General features: G+C 46.9%; 11 non-coding genes and 1 pseudogene across 11 annotated transcripts; all 12 read right to left on the bottom strand.

Annotated features, from left to right (window-relative positions):
* Nucleotides 1–32: 32 nt before the first annotated feature.
* On the bottom strand, nucleotides 33–195 carry LOC135025189 (U1 spliceosomal RNA). Its single transcript, XR_010221975.1, has one exon. It is a non-coding gene; the product is annotated as a U1 spliceosomal RNA (small nuclear RNA).
* A 152-nt stretch (nucleotides 196–347) lies between these two features.
* LOC135025227 (U1 spliceosomal RNA) lies at nucleotides 348–511 on the bottom strand. The gene has a single exon (XR_010222012.1). It is a non-coding gene; the product is annotated as a U1 spliceosomal RNA (small nuclear RNA).
* Nucleotides 512–1,182: 671 nt separating this feature from the next.
* LOC135025171 (U1 spliceosomal RNA) lies at nucleotides 1,183–1,345 on the bottom strand. Its single transcript, XR_010221957.1, has one exon. It is a non-coding gene; the product is annotated as a U1 spliceosomal RNA (small nuclear RNA).
* Nucleotides 1,346–1,497: 152 nt separating this feature from the next.
* Nucleotides 1,498–1,661, bottom strand: LOC135025202 (U1 spliceosomal RNA). The gene has a single exon (XR_010221987.1). It is a non-coding gene; the product is annotated as a U1 spliceosomal RNA (small nuclear RNA).
* A 671-nt stretch (nucleotides 1,662–2,332) lies between these two features.
* On the bottom strand, nucleotides 2,333–2,495 carry LOC135025188 (U1 spliceosomal RNA). The gene has a single exon (XR_010221974.1). It is a non-coding gene; the product is annotated as a U1 spliceosomal RNA (small nuclear RNA).
* A 152-nt stretch (nucleotides 2,496–2,647) lies between these two features.
* Nucleotides 2,648–2,811, bottom strand: LOC135025226 (U1 spliceosomal RNA). The gene has a single exon (XR_010222011.1). It is a non-coding gene; the product is annotated as a U1 spliceosomal RNA (small nuclear RNA).
* Nucleotides 2,812–3,482: 671 nt separating this feature from the next.
* On the bottom strand, nucleotides 3,483–3,645 carry LOC135025170 (U1 spliceosomal RNA). Its single transcript, XR_010221956.1, has one exon. It is a non-coding gene; the product is annotated as a U1 spliceosomal RNA (small nuclear RNA).
* Nucleotides 3,646–3,796: 151 nt separating this feature from the next.
* Nucleotides 3,797–3,960, bottom strand: LOC135025201 (U1 spliceosomal RNA). Its single transcript, XR_010221986.1, has one exon. It is a non-coding gene; the product is annotated as a U1 spliceosomal RNA (small nuclear RNA).
* A 671-nt stretch (nucleotides 3,961–4,631) lies between these two features.
* Nucleotides 4,632–4,794, bottom strand: LOC135025198 (U1 spliceosomal RNA). Its single transcript, XR_010221982.1, has one exon. It is a non-coding gene; the product is annotated as a U1 spliceosomal RNA (small nuclear RNA).
* Nucleotides 4,795–4,946: 152 nt separating this feature from the next.
* On the bottom strand, nucleotides 4,947–5,110 carry LOC135025200 (U1 spliceosomal RNA). Its single transcript, XR_010221985.1, has one exon. It is a non-coding gene; the product is annotated as a U1 spliceosomal RNA (small nuclear RNA).
* Nucleotides 5,111–5,803: 693 nt separating this feature from the next.
* LOC135025193 (U1 spliceosomal RNA) lies at nucleotides 5,804–5,945 on the bottom strand (annotated as a pseudogene).
* A 152-nt stretch (nucleotides 5,946–6,097) lies between these two features.
* On the bottom strand, nucleotides 6,098–6,261 carry LOC135025206 (U1 spliceosomal RNA). Its single transcript, XR_010221991.1, has one exon. It is a non-coding gene; the product is annotated as a U1 spliceosomal RNA (small nuclear RNA).
* Nucleotides 6,262–18,956: the final 12,695 nt, after the last annotated feature.

Below are 18,956 nucleotides of genomic sequence, written 5' to 3'. Positions count from 1 at the left end.
AACTAGGCTGGAGAGAGACCTGAGACAAAGAGATCTGAATTATACGAGAGCCGACCAGGGGAAACACAAATTATGCAGTCAAGTGTCCCACATTTGGGGAAATCGCAGGAGCAACACACCCAGAGTGCAATGGGTAAGCCTTGCCCTGGGAGAAGCACCTTCATGATCATAGTATCTCACTTGGCAGGTAAGTAGGAGTTGGGCTAGAGCTGGGGAGGGTCGCTGCTCGGGCACCCCCCTGTCAAGTGAAGGAGATCCAACTGAGACAGCACAAGAGAACTCTCAAAAGAAGAACAAGGCTAGAGGAAGATCTGAGGCAAAGAAATCTGACTTTTACCAGAGCTGACCAGAGAAAAGCACAAACACAGTCCCCCACTACCACAAATAATGCAGTCGAGTTTCCCACATTTGGGGAAATCACAGGGGTCAGCATACCCAGAATGCAATGAATGAACCTCACCCTGGGAGAACAATCTTCATGACCATGGTATCTATTATGCAAAATAAGTATGATTTGGGATAGGGCTGGGGAGGGCCGCTGCTCAGGCACATCTCTGTCAAGTAAAGGAGATTCAACTGAGGCAGCACAAGGGAACTCTCATCTGGGGACAACAACTGCAGGGAGAACACATATTTTCAGATGAACATGGGAGGGCAGAAGGCTGCGTAATACTGAAGCACCCCCAAACAACAAACCAAATGCAACAACTAGTGCAAGCATTCCTGGGGGAGGGCCTGCAGCAGATGGATTTGCATATGGTGATGTCATCCAAGCAGTGGGTCAAAGTTGGCTTCAACCCTCGTCTGCATATGAAAAGAGAAAAGGGGCGTGCAGGGCATGGCGGCCTTTTGCGGCGCTTGGATGACCCCTAGTTCGCATTAAACACCTCCACCCTCCTTCGGTGTGGGGCTCATGTTGGCTATGCCCCAGCCCCTTAAGCATTCAAGCTGATTTCTTGCAGCAGCTGGGCACTGTAACAGCTCCAGAGCTGCTTTGTAAGGCAAGTAAAAGGGTGTGGGCCCTGCAGCACTACCTGTAGTTTGCATTGTGCATTGGAAGGCACAAAGTAAGCAGACGGGAGACGTCAAGATAGTGCGCAAGGGCATAGAAGGGAGCGGCTCAAGAAAAGAGAAGTGGAAACAGACAGCAAACTAGGCTGGAGAGAGACCTGAGACAAAGAGATCTGAATTATACGAGAGCCGACCAAGGGAAACAAAAATTATGCAGTCAAGTTTCCCACATTTGGGGAAATCGCAGGAGCAGCACACCCAGAGTGCAATGGGTGAGCTTTGCCCTGGGAGAAGCACCTTCATGATCATAGTATCTCACCTGGCAGGTAAGTAGGAGTTGGGCTAGAGCTGGGGAGGGTCACTGCTCGGGCACCCCCCTGTCAAGTGAAGGAGATTCAACTGAGGCAGCGCAAGGGAACTCTCGAAAGAAGAACAAGGCTAGAGGAAGATCTGAGACAAAGAAATCTGACTTTTACCAGAGCTGACCAGAGGAAAGCACAAACACAGTCCCCCACTACCACAAATAATGCAGTCGAGTTTCCCACATTTGGGGAAATCACAGGGGTCAGCATACCCAGAATGCAATGAATGAACCTCACCCTGGGAGAACAATCTTCATGACCATGGTATCTCCTATGCAAAATAAGTATGATTTGGGATAGGGCTGGGGAGGGCCGCTGCTCAGGCACATCTCTGTCAAGTAAAGGAGATTCAACTGAGGCAGCACAAGGGAACTCTCATCTGGGGACAACAACTGCAGGGAGAACACATATTTTCAGATGAACATGGGAGGGCAGAAGGCTGCCTAATACTGAAGCACCCCCAAACAACAAACCAAATGCAACAACTAGTGCAAGCATTCCTGGGGGAAGGCCTGCAGCAGATGGATTTGCATATGGTTCTGTCATCCAAGCAGTGGGTCAAAGTTGGCTTCAACCCTCGTCTGCATATGAAAAGAGAAAAGGGGCGTGCAGGGCATGGCGGCCTTTTGCGGCGCTTGGATGACCCCTAGTTCGCATTAAACACCTCCACCCTCCTTCGGTGTGGGGCTCATGTTGGCTATGCCCCAGCCCCTTAAGCATTCAAGCTGATTTCTTGCAGCAGCTGGGCACTGTAACAGCTCCAGAGCTGCTCTGTAAGGCAAGTAAAAGGGTGTGGGCCCTGCAGCACTACCTGTAGTTCGCATTGTGCGTTGGAATGCACAAAGTAAGCAGACGGGAGAAGTCAGGATAGTGCGCAAGGGCATAGAAGGGAGCGGCTCAAGAAAAGAGAAGTGGAAACAGACAGCAAACTAGGCTGGAGAGAGACCTGAGACAAAGAGATCTGAATTATACGAGAGCCGACCAGGGGAAACACAAATTATGCAGTCAAGTGTCCCACATTTGGGGAAATCGCAGGAGCAACACACCCAGAGTGCAATGGGTAAGCCTTGCCCTGGGAGAAGCACCTTCATGATCATAGTATCTCACTTGGCAGGTAAGTAGGAGTTGGGCTAGAGCTGGGGAGGGTCGCTGCTCGGGCACCCCCCTGTCAAGTGAAGGAGATCCAACTGAGACAGCACAAGAGAACTCTCAAAAGAAGAACAAGGCTAGAGGAAGATCTGAGGCAAAGAAATCTGACTTTTACCAGAGCTGACCAGAGAAAAGCACAAACACAGTCCCCCACTACCACAAATAATGCAGTCGAGTTTCCCACATTTGGGGAAATCACAGGGGTCAGCATACCCAGAATGCAATGAATGAACCTCACCCTGGGAGAACAATCTTCATGACCATGGTATCTATTATGCAAAATAAGTATGATTTGGGATAGGGCTGGGGAGGGCCGCTGCTCAGGCACATCTCTGTCAAGTAAAGGAGATTCAACTGAGGCAGCACAAGGGAACTCTCATCTGGGGACAACAACTGCAGGGAGAACACATATTTTCAGATGAACATGGGAGGGCAGAAGGCTGCGTAATACTGAAGCACCCCCAAACAACAAACCAAATGCAACAACTAGTGCAAGCATTCCTGGGGGAGGGCCTGCAGCAGATGGATTTGCATATGGTGATGTCATCCAAGCAGTGGGTCAAAGTTGGCTTCAACCCTCGTCTGCATATGAAAAGAGAAAAGGGGCGTGCAGGGCATGGCGGCCTTTTGCGGCGCTTGGATGACCCCTAGTTCGCATTAAACACCTCCACCCTCCTTCGGTGTGGGGCTCATGTTGGCTATGCCCCAGCCCCTTAAGCATTCAAGCTGATTTCTTGCAGCAGCTGGGCACTGTAACAGCTCCAGAGCTGCTTTGTAAGGCAAGTAAAAGGGTGTGGGCCCTGCAGCACTACCTGTAGTTTGCATTGTGCATTGGAAGGCACAAAGTAAGCAGACGGGAGACGTCAAGATAGTGCGCAAGGGCATAGAAGGGAGCGGCTCAAGAAAAGAGAAGTGGAAACAGACAGCAAACTAGGCTGGAGAGAGACCTGAGACAAAGAGATCTGAATTATACGAGAGCCGACCAAGGGAAACAAAAATTATGCAGTCAAGTTTCCCACATTTGGGGAAATCGCAGGAGCAGCACACCCAGAGTGCAATGGGTGAGCTTTGCCCTGGGAGAAGCACCTTCATGATCATAGTATCTCACCTGGCAGGTAAGTAGGAGTTGGGCTAGAGCTGGGGAGGGTCACTGCTCGGGCACCCCCTGTCAAGTGAAGGAGATCCAACTGAGGCAGCGCAAGGGAACTCTCGAAAGAAGAACAAGGCTAGAGGAAGATCTGAGACAAAGAAATCTGACTTTTACCAGAGCTGACCAGAGGAAAGCACAAACACAGTCCCCCACTACCACAAATAATGCAGTCGAGTTTCCCACATTTGGGGAAATCACAGGGGTCAGCATACCCAGAATGCAATGAATGAACCTCACCCTGGGAGAACAATCTTCATGACCATGGTATCTCCTATGCAAAATAAGTATGATTTGGGATAGGGCTGGGGAGGGCCGCTGCTCAGGCACATCTCTGTCAAGTAAAGGAGATTCAACTGAGGCAGCACAAGGGAACTCTCATCTGGGGACAACAACTGCAGGGAGAACACATATTTTCAGATGAACATGGGAGGGCAGAAGGCTGCCTAATACTGAAGCACCCCCAAACAACAAACCAAATGCAACAACTAGTGCAAGCATTCCTGGGGGAAGGCCTGCAGCAGATGGATTTGCATATGGTTCTGTCATCCAAGCAGTGGGTCAAAGTTGGCTACAACCCTCGTCTGCATATGAAAAGAGAAAAGGGGCGTGCAGGGCATGGCGGCCTTTTGCGGCGCTTGGATGACCCCTAGTTCGCATTAAACACCTCCACCCTCCTTCGGTGTGGGGCTCATGTTGGCTATGCCCCAGCCCCTTAAGCATTCAAGCTGATTTCTTGCAGCAGCTGGGCACTGTAACAGCTCCAGAGCTGCTCTGTAAGGCAAGTAAAAGGGTGTGGGCCCTGCAGCACTACCTGTAGTTCGCATTGTGCGTTGGAATGCACAAAGTAAGCAGACGGGAGAAGTCAGGATAGTGCGCAAGGGCATAGAAGGGAGCGGCTCAAGAAAAGAGAAGTGGAAACAGACAGCAAACTAGGCTGGAGAGAGACCTGAGACAAAGAGATCTGAATTATACGAGAGCCGACCAGGGGAAACACAAATTATGCAGTCAAGTGTCCCACATTTGGGGAAATCGCAGGAGCAACACACCCAGAGAGCAATGGGTGAGCCTTGCCCTGGGAGAAGCACCTTCATGATCATAGTATTTAACCTGGCAGGTAAGTAGGAGTTGGGCTAGAACTGGGGAGGGTCGCTGCTCGGGCACCCCCCTGTCAAGTGAAGGAGATCCAACTGAGACAGCACAAGAGAACTCTCAAAAGAAGAACAAGGCTAGAGGAATATCTGAGACAAAGAAATCTGACTTTTACCAGAGCTGACCAGAGGAAAGCACAAACACAGTCCCCCACTACCACAAATAATGCAGTCGAGTTTCCCACATTTGGGGAAATCACAGGGGTCAGCATACCCAGAATGCAATGAATGAACCTCACCCTGGGAGAACAATCTTCATGACCATGGTATCTCCTATGCAAAATAAGTATGATTTGGGATAGGGCTGGGGAGGGCCGCTGCTCAGGCACATCTCTGTCAAGTAAAGGAGATTCAACTGAGGCAGCACAAGGGAACTCTCATCTGGGGACAACAACTGCAGGGAGAACACATATTTTCAGATGAACATGGGAGGGCAGAAGGCTGCCTAATACTGAAGCACCCCCAAACAACAAACCAAATGCAACAACTAGTACAAGCATTCCTGGGGGAAGGCCTGCAGCAGATGGATTTGCATATGGTGATGTCATCCAAGCAGTGGGTCAAAGTTGGCTTCAACCCTCGTCTGCATATGAAAAGAGAAAAGGGGTGTGCAGGGCATGGCGGCCTTTTGCGGCGCTTGGATGACCCCTAGTTCGCATTAAACACCTCCACCCTCCTTCGGTGTGGGGCTCATGAGTGCTATGCCCCAGCCCCTTAAGCATTCAAGCTGATTTCTTGCAGCAGCTTGGGCACTGTAACAGCTCCAGAGCTCCTCTGTAAGGCAAGTAAAAGGGTGTGGGCCCTGCAGCACTACCTGTAGTTCGCATTGTGCGTTGGAATGCACAAAGTAAGCAGACGGGAAAAGTCAGGATAGTGCGCAAGGGCATAGAAGGGAGCGGCTCAAGAAAAGAGAAGTGGAAACAGAGAGCAAACTAGGCTGGAGAGAGACCTGAGACAAAGAGATCTGAATTATCTCAGAGCCGACCAGGGGAAACACAAATTATGCAGTCAAGTGTCCCACATTTGGGGAAATCGCAGGAGCAACACACCCAGAGTGCAATGGGTAAGCCTTGCCCTGGGAGAAGCACCTTCATGATCATAGTATCTCACTTGGCAGGTAAGTAGGAGTTGGGCTAGAGCTGGGGAGGGTCGCTGCTCGGGCACCCCCCTGTCAAGTGAAGGAGATCCAACTGAGACAGCACAAGAGAACTCTCAAAAGAAGAACAAGGCTAGAGGAAGATCTGAGGCAAAGAAATCTGACTTTTACCAGAGCTGACCAGAGAAAAGCACAAACACAGTCCCCCACTACCACAAATAATGCAGTCGAGTTTCCCACATTTGGGGAAATCACAGGGGTCAGCATACCCAGAATGCAATGAATGAACCTCACCCTGGGAGAACAATCTTCATGACCATGGTATCTCCTATGCAAAATAAGTATGATTTGGGATAGGGCTGGGGAGGGCCGCTGCTCAGGCACATCTCTGTCAAGTAAAGGAGATTCAACTGAGGCAGCACAAGGGAACTCTCATCTGGGGACAACAACTGCAGGGAGAACACATATTTTCAGATGAACATGGGAGGGCAGAAGGCTGCCTAATACTGAAGCACCCCCAAACAACAAACCAAATGCAACAACTAGTACAAGCATTCCTGGGGGAAGGCCTGCAGCAGATGGATTTGCATATGGTGATGTCATCCAAGCAGTGGGCCAAAGTTGGCTGGAACCCTCATCTGCACATGAAAAGAGAAAAGGGGTATGCAGGGCATGGCGGCCTTTTGCATTGTGCGTTGGAATGCACAAAGTAAGCAGACGAGAGAAGTCAGGATAGTGCGCAAGGGCATAGAAGGGAGCGGCTCAAGAAAAGAGAAGTGGAAACAGACAGCAAACTAGGCTGGAGAGAGACCTGAGACAAAGAGATCTGAATTATACGAGAGCCGACCAAGTTCAATACCACCCAGGAACGTAATTGACCTTGTTATCAGATTTTGGTGATCTTTAAGTAGACAAGTCAAAATTTCAAACCCCCTCTTATGGTGTAGGGTACCTGGCCTTCTCTGATGTAATCAGAGTTAGATTTGATTCAGTGATTTTATAAAAACAGCTAGGAAGCACAATTTAGCAGTGGGTTGCAGAGAAAAAGAAATATGCTGGCAAAAAAATCCAATTGAGTGATTAAACAGCTCTTCATTTTCTGGCTTTATTTTTATGCTAACAAATTTGTTCTCCTGAAAAGTGTCCACAAAGCCAAGTCTCTGATTAACACCTTTGTAAGGATGGTTTTTCACCTATTACTAAATTAAACTTGCTTCATTGGAAAGGCAGCAAGATGCATCCTCATTTCAATGTCTACTGAAATAATACGGGTTGACACCAGGAAACATTAACGCCACTGCATCCTTGCTGCTTTCTCATGTGGAAGTCTGTTTAATGTGAAAACAAGGTGATATCTAATTAGCACACAGGTAAGGAATTAAGAAAATCTTTATTTAAGGGTGAAGATGTTGCTAACAAAATCGTTGCCCCAATGCATCATTGAAATTCAAGCTGAAAAGATGATTTTAATATATCACTTGTACATTTTGTATTGCTCTTCTGGTGACAATGTAGTTTGTTTTTGTCAATTACCATTTTAATAATAGGGTAAAGAAAATTAAGTGGATTTTTGAAAGAAAACAATACTGTCAATATACTATTAAAACAAATTAAAATGGTAAAAGTTATTGTACTTTAAGTAAAAATAAAAGAACCAAAATATCAATCCCAGTTTTGGATTACTTTAATTAACAAAAAAAAAATGCATATAGCAAAGGATAGTTTCAATCTGCCTACCTCTGGGTTATGGGCCCAGCATGCTTCCATTGCAGTACTCTGCTGCACATGTAAGTGCAAGAGAACCTGAAGCACTCACTCATCATGGAAAAGTACCAATGTGTTTCTTCGTTGGTTGGTGGAAGAAACATCTTACAAAAACTCTCCAGATTATTGACTTTTTAAAGTTTTTCTAGGAAACGTTCTAGATAAATGCTTATTAGCCTTTGTCAGTATGTACTTTTTGCAAAGTGTCTCTGTGGCGCAATCGGTTAGTGTGTTCGGCTATTAACCAAAAGGTTGGTGGTTCAATCCCACCCAGGGACGTAATTGACCTTTTGATCAGATTTTGGTGATCTTTAAGTAGACAAGTCAAAATTTCAAACCCCCTGTTATGGTGTAGGGTACCTGGCCTTCTCTGATGTAATCAGAGTTAGATTTGATTCAGTGATTTTATAAAAACAGCTAGGAAGCACAATTTAGCAGTGGGTTGCAGAGAAAAAGAAATATGCTGGCAAAAAAATCCAATTGAGTGATTAATAGAGATGAGCGGGTTCGGTTCCTCGGAATCCGAACCCGCCCGAACTTCAGCTTTTTTTACACGGATCCGAGCGACTCGGATCTTCCCGCCTTGCTCGGTTAACCCGAGCGCGCCCGAACGTCATCATGACGCTGTCGGATTCTCGCGAGGCTCGGATTCTATCGCGAGACTCGGATTCTATATAAGGAGCCGCGCGTCGCCGCCATTTTCACACGTGCATTTAGATTGATAGGGAGAGGACGTGGCTGGCGTCCTCTCCATTTAGATTAGAAGAGAGAGAGTGAGATTGAGACAGAGACACTTGATTTACTGGAGCTTAGGAGTACTAGAGAGTGCAGAGTTTACTAGTGACTGACCACTGACCAGTGACCACCAGTGCAGTTTTATTTAATATAATCCGTTCTCTGCCTGAAAAAAAACGATACACAGTGACTCAGTCACATACCATATCTGTGCTCAGCCCAGTGTGCTGCATCATCTATGTATAATATCTGACTGTGCTCACACAGCTTAATTGTGGGGGAGACTGGGGAGCAGTTATAGGTTATAGCAGGAGCCAGGAGTACATACATATTATTAAAATTAAACAGTGCACACTTTTGCTGCAGGCAGGAGTGCCACTGCCAGTGTGACTGACCAGTGACCTGACCACACTGACCACCAGTATAGTATACTATATTGTGATTGCCTGAAAAAGTTAAACACTCGTCGTGTGACTTGTGTGGTGTTTTTTTATTCTATAAAAAACTCATTCTGCTGACAGACAGTGTCCAGCAGGTCCGTCATTATATAATATATACCTGTCCGGCTGCAGTAGTGATATATATATATTTTTTATATCATTATTTATCATCCAGTCGCAGCAGACACAGTACGGTAGTTCACGGCTGTAGCTACCTCTGTGTCGGCACTCGGCAGTCCATCCATAATTGTATACCACCTACCCGTGGTTTTTTTTTTCTTCTTTATACATACTACATCTCATTATCATCCAGTCTATATTAGCAGCAGACACAGTACAGTACGGTAGTCCACGGCTGTAGCTACCTCTGTGTCGGCACTCGGCAGTCCATCCATAATTGTATACCACCTACCCGTGGTTTTTTTTTCTTTCTTCTTTATACATACTACATCTCATTATCAACCAGTCTATATTAGCAGCAGACACAGTACAGTACGGTAGTCCACGGCTGTAGCTACCTCTGTGTCGGCACTCGGCAGTCCGTCCATAATTGTATACCACCTACCCGTGGTTTTTTTTTCTTTCTTCTTTATACATACTACATCTCATTATCATCCAGTCTATATTAGCAGCAGACACAGTACAGTACGGTAGTCCACGGCTGTAGCTACCTCTGTGTCGGCACTCGGCAGTCCGTCCATAATTGTATACCACCTACCCGTGGTTTTTTTTTCTTTCTTCTTTATACATACTACATCTCATTATCAACCAGTCTATATTAGCAGCAGACACAGTACAGTACGGTAGTCCACGGCTGTAGCTACCTCTGTGTCGGCACTCGGCAGTCCATCCATAATTGTATACCACCTACCCGTGGTTTTTTTTTCTTTCTTCTTTATACATACTACATCTCATTATCAACCAGTCTATATTAGCAGCAGACACAGTACAGTACGGTAGTCCACGGCTGTAGCTACCTCTGTGTCGGCACTCGGCAGTCCATCCATAATTGTATACCACCTACCCATGGTTTTTTTTTCTTTCTTCTTTATACATACTACATCTCATTATCATCCAGTCTATATTAGCAGCAGACACAGTACAGTACGGTATTCCACGGCTGTAGCTACCTCTGTGTCGGCACTCGGCAGTCCATCCATAATTGTATACCACCTACCCGTGGTTTTTTTTTCTTTCTTCTTTATACATACTACATCTCATTATCAACCAGTCTATATTAGCAGCAGACACAGTACAGTACGGTAGTCCACGGCTGTAGCTACCTCTGTGTCGGCACTCGGCAGTCCGTCCATAATTGTATACCACCTACCCGTGGTTTTTTTTTCTTTCTTCTTTATACATACTACATCTCATTATCATCCAGTCTATATTAGCAGCAGACACAGTACAGTACGGTAGTCCACGGCTGTAGCTACCTCTGTGTCGGAACTCGGCAGTCCGTCCATAATTGTATACCACCTACCCGTGGTTTTTTTTTCTTTCTTCTTTATACATACTACATCTCATTATCAACCAGTCTATATTAGCAGCAGACACAGTACAGTACGGTAGTCCACGGCTGTAGCTACCTCTGTGTCGGCACTCGGCAGTCCATCCATAATTGTATACCACCTACCCGTGGTTTTTTTTTCTTTCTTCTTTATACATACTACATCTCATTATCAACCAGTCTATATTAGCAGCAGACACAGTACAGTACGGTAGTCCACGGCTGTAGCTACCTCTGTGTCGGCACTCGGCAGTCCATCCATAATTGTATACCACCTACCCGTGGTTTTTTTTTCTTTCTTCTTTATACATACTACATCTCATTATCAACCAGTCTATATTAGCAGCAGACACAGTACAGTACGGTAGTCCACGGCTGTAGCTACCTCTGTGTCGGCACTCGGCAGTCCATCCATAATTGTATACTAGTATCCATCCATCTCCATTGTTTACCTGAGGTGCCTTTTAGTTGTGCCTATTAAAATATGGAGAACAAAAATGTTGAGGTTCCAAAATTAGGGAAAGATCAAGATCCACTTCCACCTCGTGCTGAAGCTGCTGCCACTAGTCATGGCCGAGACGATGAAATGCCAGCAACATCGTCTGCCAAGGCCGATGCCCAATGTCATAGTACAGAGCATGTCAAATCCAAAACACCAAATATCAGTAAAAAAAGGACTCCAAAACCTAAAATAAAATTGTCGGAGGAGAAGCGTAAACTTGCCAATATGCCATTTACCACACGGAGTGGCAAGGAACGGCTGAGGCCCTGGCCTATGTTCATGGCTAGTGGTTCAGCTTCACATGAGGATGGAAGCACTCAGCCTCTCGCTAGAAAACTGAAAAGACTCAAGCTGGCAAAAGCACCGCAAAGAACTGTGCGTTCTTCGAAATCCCAAATCCACAAGGAGAGTCCAATTGTGTCGGTTGCGATGCCTGACCTTCCCAACACTGGACGTGAAGATCATGCGCCTTCCACCATTTGCACGCCCCCTGCAAGTGCTGGAAGGAGCACCCGCAGTCCAGTTCCTGATAGTCAGATTGAAGATGTCAGTGTTGAAGTACACCAGGATGAGGAGGATATGGGTGTTGCTGGCGCTGGGGAGGAAATTGACAAGGAGGATTCTGATGGTGAGGTGGTTTGTTTAAGTCAGGCACCCGGGGAGACACCTGTTGTCCGTGGGAGGAATATGGCCGTTGACATGCCTGGTGAAAATACCCAAAAAATCAGCTCTTCGGTGTGGAAGTATTTCACCAGAAATGCGGACAACATTTGTCAAGCCGTGTGTTCCCTTTGTCAAGCTGTAATAAGTAGGGGTAAGGACGTTAACCACCTCGGAACATCCTCCCTTATACGTCACCTGCAGCGCATTCATAATAAGTCAGTGACAAGTTCAAAAACTTTGGCCGACAGCGGAAGCAGTCCACTGACCAGTAAATCCCTTCCTCTTGTAACCAAGCTCACGCAAACCACCCCACCAACTCCCTCAGTGTCAATTTCCTCCTTCCCCAGGAATGCCAATAGTCCTGCAGGCCATGTCACTGGCAATTCTGACGAGTCCTCTCCTGCCTGGGATTCCTCCGATGCATCCTTGCGTGTAACGCCTACTGCTGCTGGCGCTGCTGTTGTTGCTGCTGGGAGTCGATGGTCATCCCAGAGGGGAAGTCGTAAGCCCACTTGTACTACTTCCAGTAAGCAATTGACTGTCCAACAGTTCTTTGCGAGGAAGATGAAATATCACAGCAGTCATCCTGCTGCAAAGCGGATAACTGAGGCCTTGACAACTATGTTGGTGTTAGACGTGCGTCCGGTATCCGCCGTTAGTTCACAGGGAACTAGACAATTTATTGAGGCAGTGTGCCCCCGTTACCAAATACCATCTAGGTTCCACTTCTCTAGGCAGGCGATACCGAGAATGTACACGGACGTCAGAAAAAGACTCACCAGTGTCCTAAAAAATGCAGTTGTACCCAATGTCCACTTAACCACGGACATGTGGACAAGTGGAGCAGGGCAGGGTCAGGACTATATGACTGTGACAGCCCACTGGGTAGATGTATGGACTCCCGCCGCAAGAACAGCAGCGGCGGCACCAGTAGCAGCATCTCGCAAACGCCAACTCTTTCCTAGGCAGGCTACGCTTTGTATCACCGCTTTCCAGAATACGCACACAGCTGAAAACCTCTTACGGCAACTGAGGAAGATCATCGCGGAATGGCTTACCCCAATTGGACTCTCCTGTGGATTTGTGGCATCGGACAACGCCAGCAATATTGTGTGTGCATTAAATATGGGCAAATTCCAGCACGTCCCATGTTTTGCACATACCTTGAATTTGGTGGTGCAGAATTTTTTAAAAAACGACAGGGGCGTGCAAGAGATGCTGTCGGTGGCCAGAAGAATTGCGGGACACTTTCGGCGTACAGGCACCACGTACAGAAGACTGGAGCACCACCAAAAACTACTGAACCTGCCCTGCCATCATCTGAAGCAAGAAGTGGTAACGAGGTGGAATTCAACCCTCTATATGCTTCAGAGGTTGGAGGAGCAGCAAAAGGCCATTCAAGCCTATACAATTGAGCACGATATAGGAGGTGGAATGCACCTGTCTCAAGTGCAGTGGAGAATGATTTCAACGTTGTGCAAGGTTCTGATGCCCTTTGAACTTGCCACACGTGAAGTCAGTTCAGACACTGCCAGCCTGAGTCAGGTCATTCCCCTCATCAGGCTTTTGCAGAAGAAGCTGGAGACATTGAAGGAGGAGCTAACACGGAGCGATTCCGCTAGGCATGTGGGACTTGTGGATGGAGCCCTTAATTCGCTTAACAAGGATTCACGGGTGGTCAATCTGTTGAAATCAGAGCACTACATTTTGGCCACCGTGCTCGATCCTAGATTTAAAACCTACCTTGGATCTCTCTTTCCGGCAGACACAAGTCTGCTGGGGTTGAAAGACCTGCTGGTGAGAAAATTGTCAAGTCAAGCGGAACGCGACCTGTCAACATCTCCTCCTTCACATTCTCCCGCAACTGGGGGTGCGAGGAAAAGGCTCAGAATTCCGAGCCCACCCGCTGGCGGTGATGCAGGGCAGTCTGGAGCGACTGCTGATGCTGACATCTGGTCCGGACTGAAGGACCTGACAACGATTACGGACATGTTGTCTACTGTCACTGCATATGATTCTCTCAACATTGAAAGAATGGTGGAGGATTATATGAGTGACCGCATCCAAGTAGGCACGTCACACAGTCCGTACTTATACTGGCAGGAAAAAGAGGCAATTTGGAGGCCCTTGCACAAACTGGCTTTATTCTACCTAAGTTGCCCTCCCACAAGTGTGTACTCCGAAAGAGTGTTTAGTGCCGCCGCTCACCTTGTCAGCAATCGGCGTACGAGGTTACATCCAGAAAATGTGGAGAAGATGATGTTCATTAAAATGAATTATAATCAACTCCTCCGGGGAGACATTGACCAGCAGCAATTGCCTCCACAAAGTACACAGGGAGCTGAGATGGTGGATTCCAGTGGGGACGAATTGATAATCTGTGAGGAGGGGGATGTACACGGTGATATATCGGAGGATGATGATGAGGTGGACATCTTGCCTCTGTAGAGCCAGTTTGTGCAAGGAGAGATTAATTGCTTCTTTTTTGGGGGGGGTCCAAACCAACCCGTCATATCAGTCACAGTCGTGTGGCAGACCCTGTCACTGAAATGATGGGTTGGTTAAAGTGTGCATGTCCTGTTTTGTTTATACAACATAAGGGTGGGTGGGAGGGCCCAAGGACAATTCCATCTTGCACCTCTTTTTTCTTTTATTTTTCTTTGCGTCATGTGCTGTTTGGGGAGGGTTTTTTGGAAGGGACATCCTGCGTGACACTGCAGTGCCACTCCTAGATGGGCCCGGTGTTTGTGTCGGCCACTAGGGTCGCTTATCTTACTCACACAGTCAGCTACCTCGTTGCGCCTCTTTTTTTCTTTGCGTCATGTGCTGTTTGGGGAGGGTTTTTTGGAAGGGACATCCTGCGTGACACTGCAGTGCCACTCCTAGATGGGCCCGGTGTTTGTGTCGGCCACTAGGGTCGCTTATCTTACTCACACAGTCAGCTACCTCATTGCGCCTCTTTTTTTCTTTGCGTCATGTGCTGTTTGGGGAGGGTTTTTTGGAAGGGACATCCTGCGTGACACTGCAGTGCCACTCCTAGATTGGCCCGGTGTTTGTGTCGGCCACTAGGGTCGCTTATCTTACTCACACAGTCAGCTACCTCATTGCGCCTCTTTTTTTCTTTGCGTCATGTGCTGTTTGGGGAGGGTTTTTTGGAAGGGACATCCTGCGTGACACTGCAGTGCCACTCCTAGATGGGCCCGGTGTTTGTGTCGGCCACTAGGGTCGCTTATCTTACTCACACAGTCAGCTACCTCATTGCGCCTCTTTTTTTCTTTGCGTCATGTGCTGTTTGGGGAGGGTTTTTTGGAAGGAACATCCTGCGTGACACTGCAGTGCCACTCCTAGATGGGCCCGGTGTTTGTGTCGGCCACTAGGGTCGCTTATCTTACTCACACAGTCAGCTACCTCATTGCGCCTCTTTTTTTCTTTGCGTCATGTGCTGTTTGGGGAGGGTTTTTTGGAAGGGACATCCTGCGTGACACTGCAGTGCCACTCCTAGATGGGCCCGGTGTTTGTGTCGGCCACTAGGGTCGCTTATCTTACTCACACAGCTACCTCATTGCGCCTCTTTTTTTCTTTGCGTCATGTGCTGTTTGGGGAGGGTTTTTTGGAAGGGACATCCTGCGTGACACTGCAGTGACACTCCTAGATGGGCCCGGTGTTTGTGTCGGCCACTAGGGTCGCTTATCTTACTCACACAGCTACCTCATTGCGCCTCTTTTTTTCTTTGCGTCATGTGCTGTTTGGGGAGGGTTTTTTGGAAGGGACATCCTGCGTGACACTGCAGTGCCACTCCTAGATGGGCCCGGTGTTTGTGTCGGCCACTAGGGTCGCTTATCTTACTCACACAGCGACCTCGGTGCAAATTTTAGGACTAAAAATAATATTGTGAGGTGTGAGGTATTCAGAATAGACTGAAAATGAGTGGAAATTATGGTTTTTGAGGTTAATAATACTTTGGGATCAAAATGACCCCCAAATTCTATGATTTAAGCTGTTTTGTAGGGTTTTTTGAAAAAAACACCCGAATCCAAAACACACCCGAATCCGACAAAAAAAATTCGGTGAGGTTTTGCCAAAACGCGGTCGAACCCAAAACACGGCCGCGGAACCGAACCCAAAACCAAAACACAAAACCCGAAAAATTTCCGGCGCTCATCTCTAGTGATTAAACAGCTCTTCATTTTCTGGCTTTACTTTTATGCTAACAAAGTTGTTCTCTGAAAAGTGTCCACAAAGCCAAGTCTCTGATTAACACCTTTGTAGGGATGGTTTTTCACCTATTACTAAATTAAACTTGCTTCATTGGAAAGGCAGCAAGAAACACTAGACTAATTGGAGGTGCGCCCTAAAGCAAATTACAATGTTAGGATTAGGGGGTTCGGAAAGACCTCTAGTGTATACTGTCACGATCCGGGTATCTGGACGCCATAACTTACCTTTCAGATGCCTCCTAAGGCTGGCTCAGCGCTCCAGGACCGGATCCCATCTGTTATTCTGATGTCCCCATTCCTGCCTCCTCTCCTGTCACTCTGAGACGCTGTCACAGCGGCGCCATGTTACATCTTGAATGGCATCTCCCGCGGCCTCCGCCGCCGTCCCTGAGTTTCTGCATGCAGGATGTCAGAGTGGCGCTTATGTCAGCCGCGGCCTCCGCTGTTGCCCGCGTGGTTCAAATGTGCACTCATCAGTCTGGCGTCTCCTGTTTACTGTGGCCGGCGCCGCCATTGCTGTTAAAGTTCCCACATGGATTATCAAACCAATCTTCCCTCCAAGTGTCTGCATGGGCGCAGCCATGTTGGATTCTGTCACCTGTTCATTTCCACCTATCCGATTTTTCCATTGTAATCTGCATAATTGCCTAGCCAATCCCTTCCTTGCTGCAGGTATAAGTATTCTGTGCCTGAGCAAGGAAGGCGTCAGTGATTTGGTTGTCAAACCTAGTTCCAGTTTGTCTCTCTCCCGTGGTTGTTTTCCAGGTTCCAGTTACCATCTCCAAACCTCCACTAAAGAGACCCGCTCTAGTCTACCACCTGCGGTGCAGCCTGACTCTCCAGTCCTCTGGGACTCATCTGTTTCCAGTTACAGATTTACCTGCTTCCAGCCTAGCTTCCGGCAGAGATCAGCTCTTCTTAAAGTGCCGGTATCATTTCCGCAGATTACCACTCACCACCGGCACTATTATTTCACCGCTCTCAAACTCCATATATCAATCATATTTCATCGCTCTCAAGCTTCATTTATTATTTGGCTGGTTCCATCCAGCAATCCACTCCGTGCTTACATCAGTCTGGTTTCAGCCAGTACCCACAGCAGCCATTTTATCCACAGCAGCCCAGCTTTTCCTGGAACACCAGCTAGTATGATCCTGGGCTATCTCCATTGCTACAGTCGGGCCTAGTAAGGACTTTCCAACTAGAAGATAATAAGAACTGTCTCATACTACCAGAGCCCTGTGGTCCTTGCCCTCCTGTAGTACCCAGGAACTGTATTATTTCTCTGCTGATTTTATGTTTCTCTTTTATTACTGCGGTGATGCATGGAGTTTGTCAAAATAAACATCATTGACTTTTATCCTGGTTGTCGTGGGCACGCCTTCGGGCAATTCTTCTACATTTAACTTACATGTCCAGGGGTCTGATACAACCTCCCAGGTTCCACTACACCTCAGCCCCTACAACTGAGGCTGCCTCCAGTCAGCTCAGGCCCTCAGTTGTGACATATACACTGTATATACATTTTAAGATAGGAAGGTACAAATTACATATTCACATTGCATCTATGGGCTGGATTCAAATGTCCCTTTCCTCCCTCAATCGTGCCCGTCAGCAGCTATTCTATTCTATATAAGGAGCCACGCGTCGCCGCCATTTTCACTTGTGCATTGGAGATGATAGGGAGAGGACGTGCAGCGTTTTCTCAGTTTCTGTGTTCAGTGTGCTGCAAATATCTGTGCTCAGTGTGCTTGCAAATATCTGTGCTCAGTGTGCTTGCAAATATCTGTGCTCAGTGTGCTGAAAATATCTACGTTCTCTGCCTGAAAAATGCTCCATATCTGTGCTGCATTGTATTATATAGTATGAGGACAGGGCAGAATTTTGCTGACCACCAGTATATAATAATTAGCAGTACGGTACAGTAGGCCACTGCTCTACCTACCTCTGTGTCGTCAAGTATACTATCCATCCATACCTGTGGTGTATTTTAGTAGTTGTGCGCAGTATATATAGTAGGAGGACAGGGCAGAATTTTGCTGACCACCAGTATATAATATATAGCAATACGGTACAGTAGGCCACTGCTCTACCTACCTCTGTGTCGTCAAGTATACTATCCATCCATACCTGTGGTGTATTTTAGTAGTTGTGCGCACTATATATAGTAGGAGGACAGTGCAAAATTTTGCTGACCACCAGACTTCTACTTAAGTCCAATGGTGTAGGATGTGCAAAGCTGTTTGGCTGTGCATTTATTGATCTAAGCATGCATTTTTATCAAAGCGTGATAAAATTGACACATAACGCAGCGTTCAATCAGCGTTAATTTATCTTCAGCTGATATCGATTGTGAATTGACGTTTCTTCTCTTCTTGTCACCTACAGGTAATTACAATTGACTACAACCACCAATCTATTCTGCTGCACTATATCTATATATGCAAAGCTAATTCTGCTGGGTAATTACAATTGACTACAACCACCAATCTATTCTGCTGCACTATATCTATATATGCAAAGCTAATTCTGCTGGGTAATGCAAATTGAAACATTATTGCATAGTATGTGATTTTGAAGTACTTTTTTAAAGTTTTGAATGATATAGACCCAGTTTAATCTTTGTGGAATGCCTGGTTGTTGTTTTTAAGGTAATTTATTGCCTGGCATTTGAGGGGGTGGGGTGTGGTTACAGATTTCAATTATTGGTTTCACTTGTAATAGTCTTCTACTAAAGTCCAATGGTGTAGGCTGTGCAAAGCCATTTGGCTGTGCATTTATTGATCTAAGCGTGCATTTTTATAAAAGCGTGATAAAATTGACACATAACAGCAGTGTTCAATTAGCATTCAATCGAAGTGAAAAAGAAGGAAAACAGAAGCACACCAATCTAACAAAACAAAGAAAACTGAAGAACTAATAACAAATGTGAGTCACTTACTCCTCAGATCACTCACCTCCTGATTGTTGCATCTGATTACATAGCACAGAACTACCTTACTTGGACATTTCATAAACCATCCATTTCACCTACAAATGCCTGTATCTGTATTATTGTAATTTTGTTTTTTAAGCACAGCTGCACCAATGCAATTTTACCTGCAAACACTTAAAACATCTAACATAATTACCATTGCTTCTTAAACCTCACACAATCCTTTCATTTCTTACACTCCAAATACATTTCTGCACCCACTTTATCTACGCTT

This window comes from Pseudophryne corroboree, unplaced genomic scaffold (assembly GCF_028390025.1).
Source record: "Pseudophryne corroboree isolate aPseCor3 unplaced genomic scaffold, aPseCor3.hap2 scaffold_414, whole genome shotgun sequence".
Lineage (NCBI taxonomy): Eukaryota > Metazoa > Chordata > Amphibia > Anura > Myobatrachidae > Pseudophryne > Pseudophryne corroboree.
The sequence above is the reverse complement of the archived record's forward strand: the minus strand, read 5'-3'. Positions and strand labels throughout refer to the sequence as shown.